Genomic DNA, 27,096 nt, shown 5'->3' with positions numbered 1-27,096 from the left:
TATTTGTGTTTTAACAGGGACCTCTGGAGAGAGATTTAATCCTAGTGTGACCATACCTTATGCATTGATTTTCCCAGTACAGTTATTCATAATATGCTCTTTTACTCACAAAAGTGCTCCAGTTTGGACGTAAAATTACATAGTCATCCTGTGTGTTAAAATATTAGAATGGTCACCCACTCTAATGATGGAAATTTCAGATACAAAGGCAAATTGTTTTTAGAGAGAAGACTGCCAGATTCTGGGGCCTTAAAAATCATAACATAAGGGGACATCTTCACATGATTTATAGTCCCAGGGAATCCAACATTCTGGTGGTTAATTGCCTTAAAGTTACCAGGCCCTAGGTAGCATTGCTTCTTACCTGGGATGACTGTTCAGGCAGGAGATTTGAGAGGACTTGTCACAAATACTCAGAAATTCCAAATACGTAGGAGAGGATAACAAAACCTGGACAAGCAAATGTGTGAAATAATAATTATAATTTAAATTTTTATAATGCTTATAATTACCAGGCATTGTTCTAAATATTTTACTAGTATTAACTCATTTAATCACAGCAACAACCCTATGAGTATGAGATTATCATTCTACCCATTTTATGGATGAGAAAACTGAGGCAAAGAGAGGCTATGTATTTACCCAAGTCACTAAGAAGTAGTCAAACTGGCAACACAGTTTTATATTAAATTTTCATGATCTAATACATAATTATGTACTTCCTCTCAGGAAAAGAAGAGAGAGAACAAGAAGGAGAGAGAGAGAAGAAGAAAGAGAGAGAGTGATATATTCTGCTTTCATCCACAGTAGATATTAGGCCTATGCATGATCCTTTGTATCTCGTGATATCTACTCTATTTATGTGCTACACTTCTCCTACCCTTGAGATCCACTAGTCTGTTCTACTCTTGAATTGCCTACTCCCATTCCCCACTCAACCCTACTTTCCATCTTATCTTGTTCTCAGCCTCCAGGGAAGGATGTTGGACTGTCAATTCCTTCATGTTCCACTCTTGCATGGCAGTCATTGATTCCAGATCCTAAGGAGGAAGAAAGAGAGATAAAGACATCATAAGGAGATAGTATCACAGTAGACTATTATGATGAAAGTGCATGTCAATTATCACTATTTCTGTGCCTTATTTTAATAAGAATTTTGTGATGTGCTCTGCCATAAGTTGCATTTTCAAAGCCCTTTTCTGTGTATCTTGAGAATCTGGAGGCTTCTTGGACAGAGTGGTGTGTGCATGGGTAGGGGGCTGCTATGCAAGGATCTATATGATAAGAAGCAAAGACACTCAGAGTAAGCATATGACAAATGCAAACTCTTAGAAGCCACTTCATGAACTCTGTGTTGAGCCAAAATATAACAATCTATCCTCTTCTAGAATGAGTGAGCTTGTCTCATGTAGCTCTCCCTATTTGGTACTTCTATTGTATCTTCAGTATGTATTAAGAGCCCATTCTATTAATATACTATCAGGATATATCTGGATCTATATAAGATATGCAAATGCTGTACTCTATGAACAAACTGAAATCAAGGAAACCTCAAGATAAAATATTCCTAAGAATATACTTCTATAAATCACACATTAGTGGCCTATATTTCTCTAATTTGACATGATTATAAAAGTAGATGTGTCACCTCATTCACTGGCATCTTTGCTCTTTAGTTAATCTACCAAAGTGCAAACTGTAAAAGTAGAGAATTTTTGCCCTCTTGTACCTAGTTGCAAAAATGACACCAGAATTTCCAGCCAAATGAATCATGACTGGTCACTGCATGTAACTGCTTCTAAAGTTGTCAGGTTCTCCAAGACACCATGAGGATGCCAGAAAAGTTTGAGGGCAATGCCTGTTAGAAGGAGGGTCACCTATTGAAGGATGGCAGTGATTAGAAGTCTCTCTAATTTTAAAAGTAGAAAAATGATGAACTCTAGAGCAATGTTACTGAAATCATAAACTAGTCCAAGAAGTCCAGAAGGAAACAACATTAAGACACAAGAAAAGGAATTATCAATATATAGACCAAAAGCAAACACAAAAATCCTTTTGACTTGATGACATTTTTGACGACTTTCTATATTCTCAAAATGTATTTGTGCCCAAAAACGTAGACTGTAGAAATATAATCTGATTTGATAATACTAGAGTTTTATTGATCAGTGAATAACAAATAGAAATTAATTAGAATTTGAGTTTTTCACCTTTGAATTTTAAACTCATCATAAAAAATTTGAATGGAGTCTAATGCAGAGGCAGCAACATAGGAGTTAAGAATTCAAGCTCTGGGCTTCCCTGGTGGCGCAGTGGTTGAGAGTCCGCCTGCCGATGCAGGGGACGCGGGTTCGTTCCCCGGTCCGGGAAGATCCCACGTGCCGCAGAGTGGCTGGGCCCGTGAGCCATGGCCGCTGAGCCTGTGCGTCCGGAGCCTGTGCTCCGCAACGGGAGAGGCCACAACAGTGAGAGGCCCGCGTACCGCAAAAAAAAAAAAAAAAAAAAAAAGAATTCAAGCTCTGAAAATGTAACAAATTGGAGGTTGAATTCTAGTTCCATCGTTACTAGCTTGTTAAACATTAATTTTGTATTTTTAGAATAGAGTTAATAATCCTCTTTCACAGTGTCTTTGCAGGCGTTAAATAACATACTACCTCCTACTGAGAGTAATATAAGTAATAGTATTTGTATTACTATAATAATGTATTTAAATGTTTTAATGAATAATTTTAAGGTATTGATAAAATAATATTGCTTTTGCTATAAAAATATTTAGGTTTGTAGAACACTGTCATTGACTCAGCCTCAAGGGGGTAATTTGTTCTTTGTGTTTCTATCAATTCTTGCAGCCCCTCTTCAATATATAACATCTTTATCTACACTGTGGTAGTTTCATATTTATTTTATATTGTTTCTCATCAAAAATTTATAAGTGATTTTTAAACTTGTCTCCCTGACCAACCTCCATGCCCATCTTTCCTCACTAACAGCTTATCCTCACTTTCCTTAAATGATAATTGCAGTGCTTTTGATTAGAAAACATGTTTGGTTTACAACTGTAAATTGTGCTAGCATTTTAGTGGCACATACCCAACTTTCTGGTAGAAATTAAATATTTTATCTCTATTTCATTCTCAGAATAATCTTATAAGTTTCATAATATTACCTCCAATATTGATGATAAAATCTGCATGTAACACCATGGCAACGAGGACCATCGAAATCTGTTCCCACCTCTGACTATTCCAGATCTTCTTATCACTGCTTCCTTCCTTCTTTATTCCCCAAAGCAAGTACTTGCTATAGCTATATGGAATATCTTGCATCTCCTAGAATTTCTTATGATCCTCTACATTTTTTGTCTTTGAACATCAAATTTCTTCTGTTCAGAATGACCATCTCTAATTTCTGTCTTTGGAAGATTTCACCTCGTATTAGAACCAGAAGAGTTCTCAGTGCTTTTCATAATGTATTTATCTTTACTATAGCATATATACAGTGCATGTGTTTTTGTGTATCTGTATCTGTATGTAATTTGTTTGTTTTTTATTTTTCCAGCCTCCTAGAGTAAAATATCTTTGAATAAGTCATATAGTCAAAGGTCCTTATTTTAATTTATTTTTAATTTTTTGGTCAGAGTTTCTAACATAGTTTCAGGCACATTATAGGTGCTCAAAAATGCCTGCTTTAATGATTAAGCAAATGAATAACACTATGATGTTGATATTTGATACCATGAAATCCACATACTATGCAAATTATTGCCACTAGAGAAGATCATTGTGTTTGCATCTAGCAATTGTTATTTGTAACCACAGTTCTGATTTGATATTTTAAATGATCTGAACTGTGACAATTAAGAAAATAATTCAGAACTGTGTTTTCTAAATTTATATTTTAAACTTGACTTTAACCACAAAATGTAGGAAACATTAAAATAAAATTTATTTCTTAATAGATTCCAAGTCTCTTTTTCATAACATTACATTTTTGGCAGCTGATACTTACGGAATAAAAATGATGTGAATCTAATAATAAAATGTATGCTAGCTAACTCTATTTCCTACAGAACTCTATAAAATAAATTATAATAAACTAAACTCTTCTAGACAGTAATGATGGATAATTCCAATTTATCTTATTTCATGAATAAAAATATACCTATCATAAATCCTTTCTTTTAACATAAATGACTACTGTTAAATTTCTGATGATGCTACCTCCCACAAATTATCACCGGAGAATCCTTAAAAAGAAGCTGAAATATATTATAGATGATTTCATTCTTAGGATTCATACTGATCCATACGCTGCATCTCACTTATTGAAATCATTTGCCTTTCTAAAACATATTTTACTCAATGATTGTGATATTTCATATTAATTCATCATTGTGTTGCAAATACAAACTACATTTAAATATAAAAGAGCTGCATCATCCTTAAACAATACATATCTATTGGTCTTACTAGTATAGAAAATGTATGCACAAAATATAAAGAGCAAGCAAATTTTATTTTAGTTAATACAGAATTCAATAATTATATTTCTCCTCTTTTCCTTTATTTTCCCTGTTTTAACATTTTGTATTCTGTATCCTTAACTTTCTGGTCATTTATATCATTTTCTTTGCTGTCATGAGTAGAAGTGTATAAGATAGAAGAAAGGGTAAATACATTATTTTTTTTCAGTATTTAATATGTTAAAGGCACTGCAGGTATTAATTTACATACACTGTTCCATTGGTAAGATGAATGTTATTTCCCTCATTTTTTACAGATGAGGAAACAGAGATACAATAACAAATACATAATGCCTAGTGTGCTAACCAATAGATGGTATAGTATCTCAAAGGAAAAGCTATTTTAAAAGGCTGACTTAGAGAAGGCATCATGAAAGAAGCAAAGTGACGGAAAAGATATGACATGTTGAGTTTGCATTAGGTAATACCTAATACAGAATGCGTTTAAGGGAAAAGCTGGTGATACACTTGAATTATTTATATATGGACCATGAAGAGTATCAAATGCCAGATGGGGGTATAAAATTTATTTTATTATAAATGAGATTTTATTTTCTTACATGATGGTTTAACATGTTTTAAACTGTGTTTTAAGAAAGTTATCCAGCCAACAATAGAGAATCTATTGGAACAAGAAGAGATGGTCAGGAAATTAATCATTTGGAAAATTTTGCAATAGTCCACAAAAGAGAGTTAATAGAGGGATTAATAAATGGCTGTGACTTTGAGAATAAGAGGAAAATATAAATAAATCTGAGATGAGAAAAATTAAAAATTATAGATAATACACAAAAGTTATCTAGAATTGGAAAGAGAAAGAGGTGGACTCAGAGATGACTTCAGGTTTCAGAAATGGAGGACTGGAAGAATGGTACCTAGGAAATGGTACCTTGCTTTCCTAGGTACATTAGAAGCAAGGTTGGTGATCCCTGTGATATCTCCACTTAATTCACTAGGATGGATCCTACAGTAGAACCACAAACACTGGATGATACTATTCTTGCACAAACTCAATTTAGTAGCACCAATTTTATTCAGTATGCCAGATGTGATAACTTTACTAGAGAAAATTTACATGATCTCTAGGACATGGTATGTAGACACTGATTTTGTGAATGCATTCTTTTCTATCCCTACCATTAAAAAAAAAAAAGATAAGGCACAATTTACATTCACATGGAACTGACAAGAATATATATTATGTATAATAATATTGTTCAAAGGTATTGAGAGCATCTAGACATCCTGCAGAACATTAAATGGTGCATTATAATGATGACACGCTAACTGGGTTACAGGAGAAATAAATGCCCAGCATGTTAGAGGCCTTGGTTGATACATCCACTCTAGGGGGCGGAGGATGAACCCTATGAATATCACTACATCACATTACCACTCCATTTACCTCTTTAGGGGTTCTGTGGTTAGGGGCATCTTGACACATGACTTATAAAATATGAGACAAATTATTACATCTTTGCCTGTAATTGTAATGGAATTATAATGCAGTGTACAACTTTTTACATTATAAAGGCAGTGTATTTGACATCTAAGTAATACTGGTTAAGGCCATGTTTACAGTGACATTGAGGCTGCCAGTTTCTAATGAGACACAGAGCAAGAAAGTCCAAGCTCTGGTGTAAGCAGCCCTGCCACTTGGGACTTGTGATCTGACAAAATTGTATTAGTGGTGGAAAAAGATGTGTGGCATTTATGGCAAAACAACAATACAAGACACCAGAAATCTGGAGTAAGGCCATATCTTCTTTTAAAAAACAACCCCTGGCATATTCTGAAAGTTAGCATAGATGAAGCACACAAACACAGGGCTTCAAGTGACCATGATTTGGGAATTCTAATCATGAACAGAATTCTTTCTGCTCATTAAGTCATTAAGGTTGGGCAGGGCAAGCAATAGTCCATTATAGGATGTAACCAGTACATCTGGGGTAGCACAAGCAAGAACAGAAAGCGAAAGCATGAGCACATTGCCCTGAAACCACTATCATCCACCATATTGCACCAGCTCCTCTCTTTTCGCTCGCACTCGTGGCTCTGTGGAACGTCAGTTAAGATCAACTAACAGAGGAACAAAAAAGCCAAGTGTTCCTTAGACACAGGTTAGCTCAGTAAGTCTGTGCAAGCTGAAAAATGGAAAGTAGGTGCATTACATGCTCACTCAGGCACAACCTTGAAAGACATTGGTGAAAGTATATTTTCCAAAATATACTTTGGTGGTGCACTTGATCACCTACTTGGTGCACAAAGGGGCAGGACAAAGGTTTGAATATATTTGGAATTAAAAAGCATTCCATAAAGAACTATAAAATTCTCAAAGGAGGGATGCCTGTGTCTGAAAATGGAACAAGAGTCTCATTGAACTATAAGCTCTGGTGGCCAGCTGGTCACTGTAGCTGCTTTATGTACAGAGACAAGCAGGCATGAAGAAGAGTTATTTGGGAGGAGTAATTGGCCTGATAACAGGAGGAAATAAGTGCTGCTGTTACATGACAAAGGGCAGGGAAGTGTATACTAACACACAAGTAACCTGCTCTGGTTTCTCTTGATACTCCCTTACCTGATCATCATGGTAAATGTTTAAGTGAAGCAACCTTAAAAATATGGTGACAAGGGGCTCAGACGCCTTGAGGATGACTTCAGTGGCATCCCCACAGGTAAGCTAAGACTAACAGGTGTTAGCAGATGGAGAGAGGAATCTGGAATGGATAGTGGAGGAAGGAGGTGATAAATATAAGTTGTAGCTCAGAGATCAACTGCAGAGTTGGGACTTGTAGCCCATCCCAGTATCCTTCCTTTTCCAAGTTTCTCTCAGAAAGAAAGACTTAACAGAATTATGAAGGAGTTGCTCCTTGAACAAAGAAGTGGATCTGAGTGGCACAAAAGATGGATGGGCTAGGATATCCTCATTAGATGATGAACTTGTTGCTTCAACATGTTGCTTCCCAACATTGCTTATAAGATTAAACTAGCGTAGTAGGTTGCTACTTTTACTGCTATCTGCCATCAAGTAAGAGATATACCATAGATGAGTTAACCAATCTCTCTGAATTCAGTTTCGTTATCCAAGAAGCAATGAACAAAAGTTATAAAGTTACATCCAGAGAACCTTTGTTCTATCAATACACATTGCAATATTGTGCCAAAATCAATGGTAACAGAAGATCTATAAGACCAACAAAGTGATTTTTAATTCAAGTCTGTGATTTAGATAAAGGACTAGGATAGATAGGTTGGATGTCTTGGTTTTGAAGTGAGATTTCTCAAGATCAGAAATTTTTATTCACTATCCTCTAATAATGAGGCAATTCAGTCACCTACAGTGCTAGATAAAACAAAGACAATGCAATTAGCCAAAATATATGTATTTGCAAAAACAAATGAAATCTTTGCTTTATTCTTTTTAGGATATTCTTTCTTTGTTCAACTTAGTTTGAAAACCTCCATTTTTTATTGCAGCCTGCAAAGAGTGACTATACCTTCTAAAAGTTAGATGAGGTTCAGATTATATGAAGATCTTTTATGTGAAGTTTAGAAGCTTAAGATACTGTGTGTGCCCTGAAGAAATCTCATCATCAGATGCCTTTGAAAACCGTTATTTGTGTTTCACTCTGTCTTGGTATGTCTTTAGTTTCTTTAATCAATGAACACAACTGCTGCACACAGCCCCAAAGGCAGGAATTGCCATAAATAGTCAACTTTCAGTGTAAGAAAAAAGCAAACTGAAAGGGTGTTCCAGAGTATCACTGACAGAAGTTTTCAATCACCCTATGGATACCACACATTGTGAAGGGAAAATGAATGATTTCAATATAATCAGTGCCCTTCATATTCTCTGGTAATTACATTTTGGTGTCAATTTAAAAAAGTAAATGATTGAAGAATTTTTTTAAATTTTTGATCGGTTAGGCAAGTATGACAACAAAACTTCTAGTGAAGGAGAGTTCTTTAAAAATGATGCCAATTTGTATAGGTTTTCTCTATCCACTGCTTAAATAATAAAACAAATAGCTGAATAAATTTTGAGTTTTTTTAACCTATCCAGCAAAATCTAGGAAGGATAGAGGAAGAGCTTAGCATAGAAGACATAATTATAGGCTGGAGAGTAATTCTGTATGTGGCAATGAATGGTTAGCATTATAGCATCTAAGTTAAGAGTATAGCCTTTTTAATTAGGCAGCTCTGGTAATGTCTGAGTTCTACCAGTCACTAATTATGTAACTTGGTTAATGACTGAATTTTGCTAACTTCAGTTATCTCTCTTATAAAATGGGGATATTAACAGTATTCACCTCCTAGGGTTGTTTAAAGTACAAAAGGAAAATGACATAAAGGAGTTGGCGCAGTTTATATGAAATACATTTTGCACTTCTCCTCCTCCTCTTCTTCTGACTCTTTCTCCTTGGTATTAGGAGTTTATGATGGTACTAGGAATCTGAAAATCGGGCAACATTTAAAAAATCTCCCTGGACCTTGCTTCTTAGCCTGATGCATCACCCTCTGGAGAAGACTTCCTATAATACCAATCTAAATTAGTTCCCAAATGTAATTCTATCTTATTACCATATTTTATTTGTTCTAGCATTTAAAATCACTATCTTGATTATTTATCTATTTACTATTTTATAGTTAATTTTCAATCCCAGTGTCTGTCTGTGAGAGAAAAAACATTGTCTTGTCATGCTCTTTTCACCCTGACATGTACGAGGCACACCATAAACAGTCCTTAAACAAAGGAATGAATGCTCTTCCTCTTCTTGCTTCTTCACCAGAAGTGTGAACTATGTACTCCAAAAAAGACAACCAGAAAGACCTGTTGATGACGCATAACTTAGACTTATTGCAGCAAGGGAGAGCATTAGCTTGACAAAGGTCTTATTAATGTCTCAAAATGGAAAATTGGGGTATGGTATAGTCAGGATTTTAAGAGCTTCAGTTGAGTGATTTTGAGGTGAGTCTTACAGGGCTGGAAAGTAGCTGGATTTCTATTACGACATTATAGCTTTTGAACTGATGTGCACAGCAAGATGAAGGACATGAAAAGAATCGTGATAAGTAAGATGTTTAGTTGTTTTGGTGTCTGACTTTCTATGAAATGGTATTTCTTGCAGTAAGCATGTGAGTTATTTTTGCTTATTCTCAGTATTGCTTAGCAAAGAACAGGAAATTATGCTTCATTCAAGAATTGTTTAACACAGACCAGAAAGTATTACTACAACAATTATTATTTAATACAGGGACAGAGAATTATTTGGTTTCAGTTATTAAAGCTTTATTTTGCCTTTGACCCATGGATTCCTGTCTTATTTTTGCACTGTCTTTACTTTTGTATATTAGCTTGACTCAATTTTGATTTGTTTTCATTTGTGTTTTTGCATCATGTTATTCTAGAGCTCCTCTTGCAGTTTTTTCTATTTGCTTTACAGAATAAACTTACATGGTTCCCACATGTTCAATGCACAACCAGATTCAGGCCTAGGCTTCCTTGAAATTTTTAATTTGCCCTTATTATTCAGCTATACCACCCATGGTCACATCTTCAAACGTAATCTCTTTGCAGTTGACTTCTAAATATTAAAGTTTTATTATGAACTTTCTCCTAAGTTTCAATCCACTCTTACATATAAACTAGTCCACACTTAGAAGGTATTGTTCTGTCTTTACAGCTTTGTCTGTATATCTAAATATCAATCAGTGGGAATCCTTTTGTAGTATTTTTTTAAAAAGTTCCATCAGAGATTCTATTATTCGGATGGGCTTGATGCTTTGGAAATAAATTTAACTTTGTTCAATCACTGACTCCTCACCCTCATCCTATTATAATTTTTTGTTGGTATTAGTAAAAATAATTGCCATCTCTCCCATAATAACCTTTCTGTTTCATTCCATGGCCAAGAATATAGTTTAGTCTCATCAACTGAAGTGTGATTTTTAAAAAGAAACTTTCCTGTGGTCTCTTAAAAACTTTCTCTTCAACCCCATATTCACATAGTAGCCAGATTGAATTTCCTAAAAATCTACTTGACCTATTATTTAAAAATCTTCAGTGACATGGAATTTCCAATCATTTAACATCTTTATAACACCACACTAGCTTAATATTTATTGTTGCTTATAATGAGACCTTGGTCAAGCTTAGATTTTAGGTAAAAAATTTCTATGTCATTGAACTAGCCATGCTGGACCACTTGTTATGCTTTGAATATGCTGTGCATTTTTCTCCATTCCTGATCACATATTCTCCCTTAGAATACTCTTTCTCTCGGTCCTATTCATCTTTTATTTCTCACTTCAAATTCCTCTTCCATGAAACATTCCCAAACTAGTCTAATACACAGGGTTAGTTAAATCTTAGAAGTAAATGGACTCAATGACAATGTTCCTCTGTAATGTATAATATATATTGTCTTGACATTGACTGTCAATTCCCTGTTTTTATTTGTTTGCTTTGTCTCCTCATATTCAATACACAAAATCTCATGATTAGAGAGTTTTTCATATACCCTTTTAGACACTCTGAAGGCTCTGCACCTTATAGTTTAAAATTAATATCTTCGTTGTTGAGTGTCATCATTTCAGAGATTTGACATTCAGAAAGGCATGCGCATGGTACACAGAAAGCTCTCTGAGGAGCTAGGGCCATGAGGTAGAAATGCAGAGTGATTTGGTTCACTGGGAGTTAACAGGGAGGTAAATGAATAAGCAAGCTAAAGCATCAGAGAATTTTTCTGAAATGAAAAATACTTTCAGGCCCTTCAGGCAGCACTGAAAATATCCTTATTTAATAGGCTATAGTATTGTTCAGCCTTTTCTTACATAATGTATTGTCTTTGTTTCTATCCTATTATACATGTGAAATATATTGAAGTCAATTTGTTTCTAGTCTCTTCATGAAAATATATATATATATACTTTATCATCTTCTAGAACTCTTCAAAGTTTTAAAAGAGAAAGAAACTGCATTTTCAAATATTTTGCACATAAGACTGTTTCCAAAGTAAAGCCCAGAATATTTTTCTTTAGCTACCCAGTTTCCTTTAGGAAAAATATATAAACATGTTTATTGCTTTATTGCTTCAATTGTTGCTCTTTGAATAAATGCAGCTTAAAAGTAGAAAATAGCACATAGTAAGTCTTCAAGAAGCCCTTATTCATGGAACGTAAAGGTATAGGGTAGTCAAATTCAGTTTTTTCTCTTCTGTATTTTTACATATTACTGCTTAGTTAACTAAATAGAAACTTTTTATCCCCAAGTATGTAATTGATTCCCTCTCTAGAAAATGAAACAGGGAATTTCTAGAAGATTCTAACTTCATTTCTTTTTTTTTTGTGGTACGCGGGCCTCTCACTGTTGTGGCCTCTCCCATTGAGGATCACAGGCTCAGCGGCCATGGCTCACGGGCCCAGCCGTTCCGCGGCATGTGGGATCTTCCCAGGGGACACTAACCCGTGTCTCCTGCATCGGCAGGCGGACTGTCAACCACTGCGCCACCAGGGAAGCCCCCATGGTATAATACTTTTATAAAATATTATAAGTATGTGTCATTATAAACATTAAATTAAAAAAAAATAAGCTCCGATTTTTATTTTTAGCTTCAACAGAGATAATATAACACTTTCACATTTCTAGAAAATGCAAAATACTTACATTCAATTTCTCTTTTTAGACTGAGCCTGGTTTACAAATCATAGTTTGATTAGCATAGTTATAGTATACATTGTTTGCCAGGATTCTAGAAATTTCTTTAGGTTAGTTATAGAATAATTGATAATAATATAAAATTAATAACTTTAAATGTTTTCAGTAAACTCTGTTCACTTGGGATATATCATATTCATTATTTTCCATATTAAGAGGAAAACAACCCACGGTCTAGTTGGTTCCTTACCCTTTCTGCAGCCTACTTTTCTTTAGATTGGCTTTTCCTATACATAAATGTATTTGTGTAAAGTAACATTTTGTTGTTGTTGTTCCTGCTACAACTTATAGATTGACCTTTTTGTGTATTGCAGTTTATTAATCTTCTTTTGGTCTAATTCATTATTGGAAGATCAATGGGGTTTGGGCATAAAGGATTAAGGATCTGACAGGAGAGGTTGGAGGATCAAGGATCAGCTAAGGTGAAGGATAAAACAGTGACTATAATAATGTCTTGAGCATCTTCTTCAAGTACTTCTGATGTTCACTTAATGATTCATCACATATTGGTTCTGTTAAAACACAGTGATACTGAACTCACTTAATGTCAGAATCCTTGCTGTCTTGACAGTTTGATTTGGACGGAAGAATTATCTACTTCTAGCAGCCAGTCCTTAGCCTTGGCCAGTTCCTTTGTTGTGAACCAGAGGAGTTAGAAGGTCTGCCTCAGTGCTTCCTAAATTCTCGATTGCAGCATGTGACTTGGGCTGACTTTTGGGGGAAGATTTGAAATTATCTCTCTGTCTATCATCTATCTATCTATTATACATTATCCCTCAGGTCTCACACTAAATCATAGTAGCTCATGAATCTGAGGTACAGCCAAGTTTACATCACTACAAACCCCCAATGCCATTCTGATGCGCAGCCAGTTTGGGAAACTAATTCACATGGCATAAACCTTTGGGTAAAGTAGGATTATGTGACACAGGGTACCTTCTTTTTCAATCTAGCTCTCATACTCTCTAAGAGAGTTTTGGGGGTGGGAAATTTTGAGGAGGCCCATATCTATCAAAAGTAGTGGCATTTCAGCCATTACAAGATTAAATGCCTCGGTCAGTATGTAGATGATTTTCAAGGTTTGGGCAACCACATGTATGCGTGTGGCCCGTGGAGTTCTCCCAAAGAACATAGGTTCTAGAAATAGCTGCTATTATTTAAAAATAAAAATCATTGCAGGGATGTGTGCCAATTATTGAATCATCTGCTTATAACTTTCAGCTCTTCTAGTTCCACATTTGTCTATCTCTAATCTACTAGCTCTAAACTACTTTTAATTAATTAAATAATTTTGCTTTTAATCTTTACCTTCTTAGCCATGTCTGCCTCTGATTTATTGAGCTATTGATGCCTTTCTTAATCAAAACTGACTTCTGGAACCTGTCACTGTGCTGACCCTGGTCTAGTCTCCACCACACACTGCCTCGCCTGCTGACTCTCAGAGTTGCTATCAGTCTACTCTAGTTTTCTTAAAGGTGTAACTATTGATATAGCAATAATGGATTCTGGGGGAAAAATTAACACTTTGTTACTACCTGGACTCACCAAGAAGACCTTAAGATTCCTCTCAGCTTGACTAAACTTTTAGAGAACCTGCTTCCTGCATCTAGACCTCTGACCTCCGTTTTCTTACAGAATTTATTTTAGAAAACTTGTAACTGCAAAGTTCTTCTCTGCCATTTTGATATTTAAAACTTTTTAAAAGCCTTTGGGCATAAAGGAGGCAGGACTGACCACCTAGAGGGGTAGGATAGGGAGGGTGGGAGGGTGGGAGGGAGGGAGAAGCAAGAGGGAAGAGATAGGGGAACATATGTATAGGTATAACTGATACACTTTGTTATAAAGCAGAAACTAACACACCATTGTAAAGCAATTATACTCCAATAAAGATGTTAAAAAAAAAAAAAGCCTTTGGGCAGTTTTACAACCCAGGACTGTCTTTCTCAAGGACCTGAGCCTTCCCTTTGAAATGTAATCAAGGAAGATGGCACCCTATCTCCCTGAGTCTGAGGGAGGGTAAAAGCCTAACTGCAGTGGCTGCCTTGGTCCAAGCTGTAAAAGGACCTCCAGTCGTGAAGATAAAAGAAAGTTTACTTTTCCGTTGTATAAGGCCAATTAGCAAACTCAAATGGCTTATGATCTCCTGGCCCCTCCAATACAATAGCCTTGAATAAAGTCTTCCTTGCCTGTTTTAGCTTTGTCCTGCACACTTTTTGCTTATTTATTTTTCATATGTTAATCTAAACTTTGAGACTAATAAGATGTTCTACTACTAATTTAAAAATTATTAAATGACTATGAAAACCTTTTCTTTACAATCATTGTTTATTTTACACTGCCATTACATTATTTTGTATCTGATAACATCAGGCCACTTTGCATCACTTAAATATAAACATATTCCTCATAATTTATATCAAACTGTAGAATATTATTTTAATTGTAAACTATTCTTATTTATACACATGATGAAATAGAATAAAATTTGTATGCCAATTAAATAATAATCCAGATATTTTTCTAAACACCTATTCTGCCTTTGAAATGCTCAAATGTCTAGCTAAATAGTGCATGTCTTGAGTTTTCCCCTTTCATATTTGCTGCATTATGTTGCATTAGTTTTTACCACATGATTCATCTGAAATGATGGTCATCATCATTCCCTTATATGATGTAATTTTATAAACATATCTGGTTATTTCAATTTTTAATAATTCTCTATTTTTAAAGACATCTCTCTGAGTATCCTTCTATTATTTTAACTTGCTTTTATAATACTTTCTAAAATGAGACTTGAAGAAAACAGTCAAATATTTTAGACAGTTCTTGTTGATATTTCTTTTCTTTGTAAAAGTTTATATTTTTTATTGGGTTTATTTTTCAAAAGAGTGTTCACTGTAAAATAAAATAGAATTATAGTTTCTGGACTTTTCAATAACCACTTGGTGAATGATAAAAGCCTTTTGTAATATTCAAATTATAACTGCTTATCAGTCATCTTGACATATTCTTACTGTTTTGCCACCAGAATGCATTTAAGGACTATTTCTTACTTTGAATTCCAAATAGTAATATTTAAATGTTATATTTAAAGCATTAAAGATATATTATTTAATGTAATTTCCTGGGCCTTTTTTGTTTTTTCTTCATATTCAACGACTAGCTGTAGTTTGATCCATGGCTATTAACTCTTGTGGATGCACCTTCACCAAGCTCATGACAAATTAAAGCCTCGGTTTAGAAAGTAGACAGGTAAGATTGGAGATGAGGATTTTTAACTGTATTTTGTCATGTAAGACAATTCAGGTGAGTTTGATTTTTTAGGTTAAAGAAATAGAAGCCCTGAGAGGTTAAGTAAGTTGCCCAAAGTTACAGTCAGTAGGTGCATTAACAAGGACCTGACTCAGGGCCTCAGGAAGTGAGTGTGTATTTTCCATCTCTGTTCCCTCAAGCATTATGTGGCACATCTGTATGATTCAAGGTCCCATTTTCTCTATCCTTTTGATCATCTTCCACTGCTAAAATTCATTGATCTTAGGAAAATCACCCTGTGTGGTAGACAATGCTTAACTAAACGTAAAATACAACAGTTCAGTGGTCTGTAATCAAAATCAGATATTCGGTTTTAAATGTTAGTATTTTGATGTGCTCAGAGGTAACTGTATGCCTGGATTTTGAAGTAATGGATTTCATGTATTTTGAAAACTGTTCTTCTCTAGTCCCAGTTTCCCCTTAATTTTACATTGCTTGATGTGCTTTCTGCAGCCTTCTCGCCCCATCCCAACACAGAACGGAGGGTAAGCATCCACTGGAGTTACTCGTATTCCCTTTCTTTAAATTAGCTGATTATGGGCTGAGATAGATGTCATTCTCTATGAGATGTGGAACTTCTTTCTCTAAAATGACCAGTCTCTACAGACCAATTAAGCAAAAGAATGCTGAGCCTGCTTCCGACAGGTAAAGCTCTCAAAACACACAGCCACTGCCAGCCTATGTACCTCTAAGCAATTTCTGTGAGAGGATTTTCTGAAAGGTTGAGCTAATGGGTTTGAGTACAGCTGTGCACAAGGTTTTGCAGAGCCAGCAAAATTAAGAAAATGTCAGTTTTTGCCAGTTTCCTAGAAGAGCAGTCCTCTGCTTGCATAAACAAGGTTTGTAGAAGTGCAAAGGATTCCTTCACTCCTAAAGACCGCTTTTCACTTGGGGTAAGCAGCAGGTTTGAACTCAGACCACCCTGTGGCCTTCAGTTGCTTAAACATAAAAGGGCAAGTCACGTTTTATTGAGTAGATTTGGCTAAGCTTATACTTTCATCCTTTTCCCTAAGCTTTTACCTTCTTTGCAAGGGAAATTTCTCAGCAGCCTTTTCTGCATAATGATATCTGAAATGCTGTCAGCCCTAATCGATCTCGGACTTTTTTGAAGGAGTATCGTATATTACTTAGGAATCAAACTGCATATATTTTCTTTATTTAACATTAAATTTATTTCAGTATAGTAAATGGAATGAACCTAGGCTTCAGAATCTAATAGGCTTGGATCAGAACCCTGAGTTCAATTACCTAATAGTGGAGTATTCCTGGATAAGTTAGTGAACCCTTTCCTACTAGCCTTATTATTCTCAATCCCCAGCTCACAGATGTGGTAGCCACATCTGCTTGCATGCCTGCAATGTATTTAAAGAGTGCCTGAGACAATATGTACTCTCAATGAGTACGTCTGCCTTATCCATACTCTGTATACTTCTAAGAACAAAATCAGTCTGATTTCAAAAAAAAAAATTATGTTTTTAGTAGAAGACCATGCTCCTATGTTTAACTAACATTATGATTTTCCCACTCAGGAAAGAACAGTGTTTTGGACCAATCTGATGAACGAACAATTTTTCTATGGTCCACGAGCTCAGAGTTATTTTTACATTTTTAAAGGTAAGATAAAAAAACAAAAAACAAAAATAATAGTTTGTGACACAGGAAGATGATATGAAATTGAAATTTTGGTGTCCATAAATAAAATTTAATTGGAACTCAAATATGCTCTTATGTTTAGATATTGTGTACGGCTGCCTTAGTGCCACAAAGGCCTGGTGAGTAATTGCAACAGAAACCAGATAGCTTGCAAAGCCTAAAATATATATTACCTGGTCCTCTATAGATAAAGTTTACAGACCTATGATCTGGAATATTGGGTATGATCATGTCAGTATACTAAGAATGACTTCATTAAGTAGATCATTGCTCAAAAGATATCAACCCAGATAGTAAAATTTAATACGGAACCAAACAAAATATTCATATTGACTTTATCGTTGCTTAGTGTTTGTTTGTTTTCTGGGATGTGAATCACAGAGATGGGGGAATGAAGTCCAGCCACATACTTTATTCCAAAGAACTCAATCTGGAGTCAGGAATCTCTAAACCCCAAATTTTTTTAGTAAACTTTTCTTGCAATCTGTGTAACCCATTGTCCTGCCTAGGAGTCAAGTTTCCTGTTTGTAATCAAATCACCACTAGGCCCAGTCATATCTCAATTTCTAAAATTTAAATTAAGTTCTAACTACCTTTTGTCCCTTATCACTCTTAGTATTTTATTTAATAAAATAAAAATTATGTTAATATTTATATAATTTTTTTGAAGAGCCTACTCTTGAACTCTTTAAGTTGGCCTTAATGACTTTTAAATTCAGTTGGCCAGAGTTTGCTTTAGGAAATAATAGAAAACACAGTGCATTAATTTTTTGACACTGTGACTTCCTGGACTATAAAATAATTGAAAAGCACATTCTTTTGTTCTTTGCACTTCAGTTTTCTTTATTATTCTAAATATTTCTAAAGATACTGTACTTTGAGAGCTCTACAAATTTAGTGCCTTTATTTAAATAATAAAATTAGAGAAATGTTGGGGAAAAAAGTAGAGGAAAGGTACACATCATCTTGTATTTTCTTGTGTCCTTGTAACCATTTCATGTTCTTTTCAATTTTTTGATCCCAAAATAAATGTGTTCATGCACCTACACATTCAAATGAAAAGATGGATGAAGGACAAAAGGATTTAGCTCCAAAGAAACAGGACAGTAAAATAAGCTGTTAAAAATTAGGGCAGCATGATAGGTAGGAAACAATTAGGGCACTGCAATTCAGAGATAGGGAGAAGCAGAGGGCAAGGAATAACATAATATGACAAGTGAAGAATGAGCTGGGTCTTTACATTATAAAGGAGGAAGATGGAGCACTTAGATAGGGAAGGAAAATCAAATGAACATCTGCTGACTCCAAATAAGGTGTCAATACTCCAAAGGTGAGATATGAAACTAAACAGGAAAAGCAGTAAAGGGCTCCAGATTGTTTATTAGAAATTAGAGATTCCATGAAAATGAAAGAGATTTATCTGTTACTGTAACCAAGTTTTTTATTGCTTTTGTAAGTTTTTAATAGATTTTAAAAATCCTAATATATTGTCCATGGTGGATTTGATTTTAAAATACCACAATTGAAATAATTCTATTTTACTTAAGCATTATTCAAAAATTCAGGTGGTGTCTTATATGACTGAATACTTTAAAACTTTATATAACCCATTGATATTCTGCATCATAATTAAAAATTAAAATATTTATAATGTAATAATAAATTTTTTCATATAAGAAAGTAAAATATAAGGTCCAGTTTTGTATTCTTCCAATTTCACTGCTGGTTTGTTTCCTAAAACTCATATTTCAAAAATGTCTTGACATAATTAAACAAACAAGCAACAATCACTTTTCTTCCCAAAATAACAAGAACAAGAATAGGAATAAGAATTAGAACAACAACAATAAAAAGAAGGGCCAGATGCACTAGATAACGTAGGATGTTTTTTAACTGAAATTTCCATCTAAATGATATGAGCACTACACGAGGAACAGTAGTTTGAAGGAATACATATACTCTCAGTGTGAGACAAACATCATTTACCAAAATCTCACTGACTTCATAGCTCTTGAGAAGAAAACCAATAGAAACCAGTAAATGTCATCCCATGCCTTAACCTGTATCAGTACTCTGTGCCCCGAATGCTGTTACTTACTTAAAAATAATTTCTGCCTGAATCTTTGTGAACTCCCAGATGATAACAGTAAGGTAGTGATTTTGCCACTAATTCAGCAAAGATGAAATTTATTTGCTAATATCTAGAGGCATTTTGACAGAGTTTAAATGTGAAAAACTGACTCCAAATATTTAGACTCAATTACCCATGTGTGGAGAGGCACTTTTTAAAAAGAACTAATGACAATCACAAGGATATTACGCAGCTAAGATCAAAGAATAATTTACTGTGATGTGAAAAAAAAATAAAAAGATTTTGCAGTATCTCTTGTGGAAATGGAAATTCACGTCTTTTTTGTTCAAGGATAAGCCCAGTGGGAAATTCATCAGTTTTATATCCTCAGGTGAATCTATGAAATATATTCTGTAAGTAGTAAAAGTAGGTTTGTCTTCAAAGTTTCTTAACTACTATTTGTATTTATTGTTTAATGAAAGCCCTCCTCCCAACCCTTGCCATGATTCATCCTTTTTAATTCTGTTACGACTTCTCTTTTTGTACTAATTTCTTTGACACAATTTATTCTTAAAATACAATCTTAATTGCTTGCCAGAGGACCAAAAGTCTCAAGACAGTACCAACATTCCATAACAGTTTATAACCATTGGAGAGCTATGGTGTTTGCTCTGTACTTAAAATTCCCCATAGACTTAGATGTTCAACTTATTGGAAGCTAATATAGGCAATTTTGCCATGAATCAATAAACTCATACACATATTTACAGAGAAAACAAGGAGATTATGTTGTAAGAAAATTAATTCTATTATTCTCTAGAACTTGAAATAACTGTGCTTTAAATCAAATATTTTGTTTATTATTTACGATCATTCATATTTAGATTACAGGTACCAAGTGACAATGTATAATTTCCTTCAAAAAATAACATAACCTGTCAAAATGATAAATAAGCACTTACATTTTTTCTTAGCTAAATCTTATGCAATCCCTCCCAAGGGTATTTATGTCTTTGCATCCCAGGAGCCCAGCTGTATTCTAAATCAAGTAACAAAGACACCTACACAAACCACCTGTGTGCTACTAAATCTCCAGTCTCAACTCTACCCTCTTTTCCTTGCCAAGAAGCTATAGTCCATCTCTTGCTTTGATCAAGATTTTATATTTCTTGTCATTATCACGACCACACATTCCTTTTTGGTCCTAAAATAGGTATCAAAGAACAGATTAAGCAAAATTATGATATACTGATTTCCAATTCAGAATCACCACTTTAGAGAACAAAGACCTTCCATGCTGCTCCCAGGAATAAGGACACAGTGACATGGACCTTCAAGGAACACTATCATTGTCTTTGGTGTCTGATCCTTTAATGATTCCTGGGTTGGGATTTCAGGTCTGATGTCATTCCTTCATTCCTTCATTCAATTGCTTGTTTAATTAAGAAAACTATTTTTAGTGTCCATTATGTGCTAAACACAGCCATGGTACGGGACATAATAATAATAATGGCCAACTTTATTGGATGCTTACTATAGTACTGAGTTAAAAGCTTGACACTTATTTGTCATGATATATCTTGCTAAGTTGTCTGAGGTATGTGCTAATGTTATGCCCACTCTAGAGGAGAGCACAGTGAGGGTTAAATAAATTAAACAGCTTACTTCAGCGGGGTTACACAGCTAATCAGGAGCAGAGTACAATTTGAATCCATGCACTAGAACTCCAGAGACTACACTGTTTATAACTTAAAAAAAAAAAAGGATTTCTGGTGTAAGAATTCTCATAATCTAGTGGTAGAGGTGAAGAATTAATCAGATAATGGCACCATAGTTAGACTAGCATAGAGCTATGCATATGTTGTTTTGGTAAAATATAGAAGGTGCAATAGTACATTTTAGAGGGAAAATATTTTTTGGATCAGCCACCTAAATTCATTACCATATTGCTTCTAGTGCCTTTAAATAAGTTGTTATGCAAGATAATACATGGAAAAGGTTCAGTGTATCCTATAATTTATATATGTGAAATTATGTTTATTTGTTCTTTTGTCTTTTCCATATCTATCTATATTCATGACTGGCATTTTCCACTAATTAATTAATTAATTAATCTATTCATTTATTTTCTCATTGTCAGTAAGCATTCATTTTTTGTTTGCTTGTTTAAAGAACTTTTGTAGATGCAGGAGATTTAATTTTGAACAATTCAGACAAGATCCCTATTCACACAGTGTTTTTTTTCTGGAATATTTTTGCGGAGATGAATCTTCTCTGATTCTTAGGACATTTTGACTGTAACATGAAACTTCTGGCATTAGAGCATTTTAGACTCTCTGAAGGGTACGTCTAATGCAATGTTGCTATATTCTTCTTTGAGGAAAATTGTTTAAATACTGCAAATTTTAAATTGGTAATTTATTATTCTACTCAAAGATACTTCCTTCCAGATATATTTTTAATGATTATGTATTTAAAAATCTATACTGCTCGTGCCATATATATAAAATATCTATTGCACTCCAAATACAGGAAGTTATTTGGTCGAAATAAGATTGATAAGTAACTGATGCTTGAATTTAATATATTTCAGACACTGTAAAGTGATATGCATAGCAACAGAAATAGGCATGGTTTTATCCTCAATGAGCATATAACACAAAATCATATTATCAGCACTGACAGATAAAAAAGAAAGGGCTAATACCAAGAGACATGTGAAACGCAAACATGAATGGAATACTGCATAGTAGGTACACACATAATATCTGCATATGTGATTGACTGAACATGAAAGTTATACATTGAAAAGGTGAGGGACAAAGAAAAACGTGCTGCTGAAATGATATTCAGCCCCAGACACTATCTCGTGTGTCATCTTTTCATAGTAAAATTCTGAACATAACCAGGTTAATTAACTTAATGAATACGAGGCCCAATAGTGACTAACACATTTAATACTCACATGCCTTTTAGATTCAATCACTCTTAAAAACATATTTGAGGGCCTGCTACAATCTACAGCATATTAATATCTGTTCTATAATATGAAGTGTAGAACCTGCTGAATTTTCATCTTTCTAATAATTAGCTACAATACTTCATGATAAATCTTACCTTTATATTATCTCTCGTGCATATCTGTTGATAATTGACACATTTATATTTACTCAAAGTGACAATAAAGCATGTTTAATGGATAAAATGAATGCCGAGAGAAGGAGGATTTAGATTTCAGGTTTCTCTTCTGAGTTAATATACCAAGGATCTTAGTCTGCTTGAGACTCCAAACTTTAGAGCAAGTTTTCTCAACCCTGATAGTACATACAGAAACTTTAAAAAGGTATCTATATACAAGCTCTACCCTTGGAGACTCTGATTTAATTGGCCTGGAAGTAGGGGTCATCATTTTCTTAATGTAAATTTTAACATCTGTGTTATTTCAAAGCTTCCCAAATGTTCTGAATGGCAACCATGTTTAGGAATCACCCATCCAAGTAAGATGTATTGGTTAAGATACTGATGGGAAATAGATGTCACATTTAAAGAACTAATAGCAAAGATCTTTTACAGGGAAGTGGGCAGAGTTCAAACAACCAGAAGGGATGGGATCAGCAACATCAGGAAGTTGTTAGTTCTCCAAGTTTGTAGGGGCAAGAGGAGGGAGTGATTTTAATAGAACCCAGCAAGCACTATGGCCAGCAGAGAAGGGGCTTCAGGAGAGGAACCTTGGCCATGATTAAATAAAACAGCCACACCAAAAAGTAAGATCATGTGGAGAGGGAAAACTTGGGTGAATATATGACAAGGGAGTGGGTTAAACAGCCATTCCCTCACTACTGCTGTTTTGCAATCTCTGGCCAGCACCTCCCTTCAGTAGAATCTGAGCGTTCAAGGACAAGAGAGCTTAAGATTCAGGCCATAGTAGTCAGGTGGATACAGAGAAAGCTCTGAGTACACTAGATGGAAAATAACCAGCACACTGAAGGACTCTCCAATTCAGTATATACATAATTTTTTTAATTCAATCTTTCTTTTTTTAGTCATGATTCCACATCTTTATTATATCACTTTATTCTTAAGTCCTGGATTTAAATTTGCACAAAATATGCTCTTTGGCTTTATGAAATGTTTTTTAAGTATATAAAATTGAAATTTGAAACATTTATTTTAAAAAATACTGCACTGATTAGTTTAACTCAAAACTGAAAAAATTACTATTATAAATTCTGGGATAATCTCATTAGTAATAGCAATGAAGTTGTAGACACCCCATACCTTAGTCCTGAAAGATATGGTAAGGTTAAAAAATACTTTAAAATATTTTTATATTAAAAGCTTACTGTAGTCACTTAAAAATAACTTGGTAATAAGTATATTACCAAAAGGTTATAAAACCATTTATTGCACATTATTTAATTGACCCCCCAAACAGTTTTGTCAGTTAGCTTTTAAAATCATTTGAATTCCAATTAAAAATGAGAAATCTAAAGCTAAGAATTATTACAGACACTTGAGTTGTTTCTAGACTGTTTTGTTGGCTTTAGTTTATAATATAATATTTGTGAATGATTTTGCATCCCTTTCAGATGGGTTGGACTATATTTTTCTGCAGAGCATCATATAATTGATGAGGAATTCAACCCCTCAAAAATTCCTAACAAATGATAGTTTCAGTAAAATAATTTGTACTGATTGCCTGTGGGCAAGACGCATTGTTAAGTATATAAAGTGATGATATACAAAAACAAAGAACTGATGTTCCCCAGGTCAACTCTTTGAGGTAGAATAGGTTAAAATATATACCAGATAAGAGGCTAATAAATAGTTATTTCTGTGGCTCTAGCTCTGCTCTCAAAATTCAAACCTTCCAAATCTATAAAAAATCCTTTTGTATTGCTAAAAACTTAGGAGACCTGGGGATTTCTTGCAAATGGCCATTTTCTCCATATTCCCTCTGGTTTCCTGGCTTTGAGATTCTGGTTGGGCGCCATGATAGTTTTTCATCTATTTTATCATATCATCTAGTGTGATCCCCTGCTAAAAAAAAACAAAACCAAGGGCTTCCCTGGTGGTGCAGTGGTTGAGAGTCGGCCTGCCGATGCAGGGGACACGGGTTCGTGCCCCAGTCCGGGAAGATCCCACATGCCGCGGAGGGGCTGGGCCCGTGAGCCATGGCCGCTGAGCCTGCGCGTCTGGAGCCTGTGCTCCGCAACGGGAGAGGCCACAACAGTGAGAGGCCCGCGTACCGCAAAAAAACCCCAAAAAACAAAAAACATCAAAACACCAACACTGTGGGATAATCATCCTTTTCTTTTTCCTAAGTCCCTTTTAATTACTTTCCATCTTGGTGATTATTTCAGTCACAGTGACCTCTTTGAAATATGCCTGGTATACTCAAGCCTCGGGCCTTTGCACTGTGTTTTTTCTTGATTCAAAAGACCTTCACTCATAGAAACAAATGGCTCACTCTGTCATCTTCACAGATTATATCACATCCTCAGCAAGGTCTACTCTGAGTAATTACAAACCTGTCTTCTTGACCAGCAGCCTCCACCCATTCACCTTATCTATTTGTTTGTCTCATTGAAAGTACTGACTTCTAACAATGATATATTTTATTTCTTTTAGTATTTTTATTTTGTATCTCTCTCTATTACAATAGTCCCATGAGGGCAGGAATCATTGTCTCCCAGTGTTTGTTCACTGTTGTAGCCCCAGAACCTAGCCCACTGTAAGCACTATAAATGTTTGTTGAATGAAACAGACACATCCACCATGACAGCACAATATTCTCACACTCAGTATAATTTACTTGATTTAGAAATAAATGAAAGCAATTTCTGTAATTGATTTATAAATGAATGTTAAAACAATAGCTATCACAACTTGTGGGATACAGCTGAAGCATTAGGTATAGGGAGCTTTTAACGCTAAATGATCCATTTTCAGAGAAGGCAGCATCAAGATAATTAGCGAAACATATGAGCTACAAAGTTCAAATACTTAAGGCAAAATATGCTGACAGAAAGCCAAAAGAAAGAATAATAAAAATTAAGTGAAAATTCATTTATTTCATAAAAGAAATGATATAGGCAATTTTGTCTAAGTGATTAAGGGAAAAAAGAGAGAAGACAAACATACAATTTTTATAAAAAGGGATATGACAATCAATGCTACCAAAATTAAATAGAAAAGTGCATATTGTGAATAATTATAGGCAATATATTTAAAAATGTAAATAAACAAGATGGAAAATTACGATAAATTTACAATTTAACAAACTGACATACCGAGAATTGTAGAATCTGAACAAGCTTATAGTAATTAAACAAATAGAATTAGTAGTTAAAAACTTTTTACCAAGAAAATATCAGGCTCCTAGAAGTATTTACAGGCATATTTCATCAAACAGTTAAGGAAATGTTAATTCCACTTGTACACAAACTCTTACAAAGGAAAGTACCACATCTTCCTAAGATAGCCTCAATGAGACTAGTACACATGGCATCAAAACCATTAAAGGACATTATGGGAAAGAAATATTTAAAATTAAATTTACTGATAATCACAGATGTCAAAATCCTTAACAAGTTATTTAACCAAATCTCACAATTTATACACAGAAGAGAATACATCTCAGCCATATAGATTTTCTCCAAGTATGTAGTAGAATTTCAGCACTAGAAAATCTGTTATTGAAATCACTACATTATCTTTAATTTTATTATATATGGGATTAAAATGTTTTGATAAAATTCAACAACCTATCTTAATAGCAACTATGAATAAAGACTAATCAAATAAAGTACATCTAAAAAATCTCTACCTAATTACATAATAATGGGAATGTCAAAAGCACTTTCTTAAGATTTTGAAAAAGATAATGACATTAATTTACTACTTCTATTTATGTTTTTTCTAGGGCTATGGTTAGTACATTGTAATGGAATAAAAAATGTTAATAATTGAAAAAATATGTAAATAAACATTCATTATTTGCATTTGATAAAATTGTCTACATAGAGTGTCCATAGACAGATGAATCGATAAAGATGTGGCACATATATACAATGGAATATTAGCCATAAAAAGAAATGAAACTGAGTTATTTGTAGTGAGGTGAGTGGACCTAGAGTCTGTCATACAGAGTGAAGTAAGTCAGAAAGAGAAAAACAAATACTGTATGCTAACACATATATATGGAATCTAAAAAACAAAAAAGGTTCTGAAGAACCTAGGAGCAGGACAGGAATAAAGATGCAGACGTAGAAAACGGACTTGAGGACACGGGGAGGGGGAAGGGTAAGCTGTGACGAAGTGAGAGAGTGTCATGGACATATATACACTACCAAACGTAAAATACATAGCTAGTGAGAAGTAGCCACATAGCACAGGGAGATCAGCTCAGTGCTTTGTGTCCACCTAGAGGGGTGGGATAGGGAGGGTGGGAGGGAGACGCAAGAGGGAGGGGATATGGGGATATATGTATATGTATAGCTGATTCACTTCATTATAAAGCAGAAACTAACACACCATTGTAAAGCAATTATACTCCAATAAAGATGTTAAAAAAAAAGAAAATTAAATTTTTTAAAACTTAAAAAAACTGGAACTAATTTAAAAAATTAAAAATAAATTTCAAAAATCTGGAACTAATAAATTTGTTTAGCAATACTGCTGAATACAAAATTTATAATTAAAATTGAGTTGATTTGCAATTCTATATGCCAGCAATAAGAAGTAAGTAAAGTTTAAAGAACATCATTTGAGAGCTTCCCTGGTGGCTCAGTGGTTGAGGGTCCGCCTGCCGATGCAGGG

At 34.4% G+C, this 27,096-nt stretch overlaps 1 pseudogene; it reads right to left on the bottom strand.

The window, feature by feature from the left end:
* Positions 1-917: 917 nt before the first annotated feature.
* LOC112401223 (small nuclear ribonucleoprotein Sm D3 pseudogene) overlaps positions 918-27,096 on the bottom strand; it is a 32,385-nt pseudogene continuing 6,206 nt past the window's right edge.

This window comes from Neophocaena asiaeorientalis, unplaced genomic scaffold (genome assembly GCF_003031525.2).
Source record: "Neophocaena asiaeorientalis asiaeorientalis breed wild unplaced genomic scaffold, Neophocaena_asiaeorientalis_V1.1 scaffold284, whole genome shotgun sequence".
Lineage (NCBI taxonomy): Eukaryota > Metazoa > Chordata > Mammalia > Artiodactyla > Phocoenidae > Neophocaena > Neophocaena asiaeorientalis.
The sequence above is the reverse complement of the archived record's forward strand: the minus strand, read 5'-3'. Positions and strand labels throughout refer to the sequence as shown.